Source organism: Photinus pyralis, unplaced genomic scaffold, assembly GCF_008802855.1.
Source record: "Photinus pyralis isolate 1611_PpyrPB1 unplaced genomic scaffold, Ppyr1.3 Ppyr1.4_LG8, whole genome shotgun sequence".
Classification (NCBI taxonomy): Eukaryota; Metazoa; Arthropoda; class Insecta; order Coleoptera; family Lampyridae; genus Photinus; species Photinus pyralis.
Genome location: NW_022170819.1, coordinates 14,496,328 through 14,496,767, shown reverse-complemented (window position 1 = coordinate 14,496,767; position 440 = coordinate 14,496,328).

Genomic DNA, 440 nt, shown 5'->3' with positions numbered 1-440 from the left:
AAAAAAGTGTTTTCCCGAGAAATTTTGGTGCAGTCAATTTTTGGTAAAAAAGGAAGGTTATACACTGCCTTTTTTTGATCCCCGAAAAAAATTTGTCTCAGATCGACCGGGAAAAAAAATTTTCTTATAGAATGTGGCCTGTAGAGTGTAGAATCCATAATTTCAAACAGTTCCAAGATTGGGCTACTAGTTCAAAAGTTACAGCCCTTTCAATTTTTTTTCGAAATTGGTTTCTAGTCTATAACTTTTGATTGAGAAGTCTGATCGAAAAAGTACGAATTGATTTGGATTCTACGCACCCAACTTAATAAGAAAAAGTGTTTTCCCGAGAAATTTTGGTGTAGTCGATTTTTGGTAAAAAAGGAAGGTTATACACTGCCTTTTTTTGGGCCCCGAAAAAAAATTGCCTCAAATCGATCCGGAAAAAAAATTTTCTTATA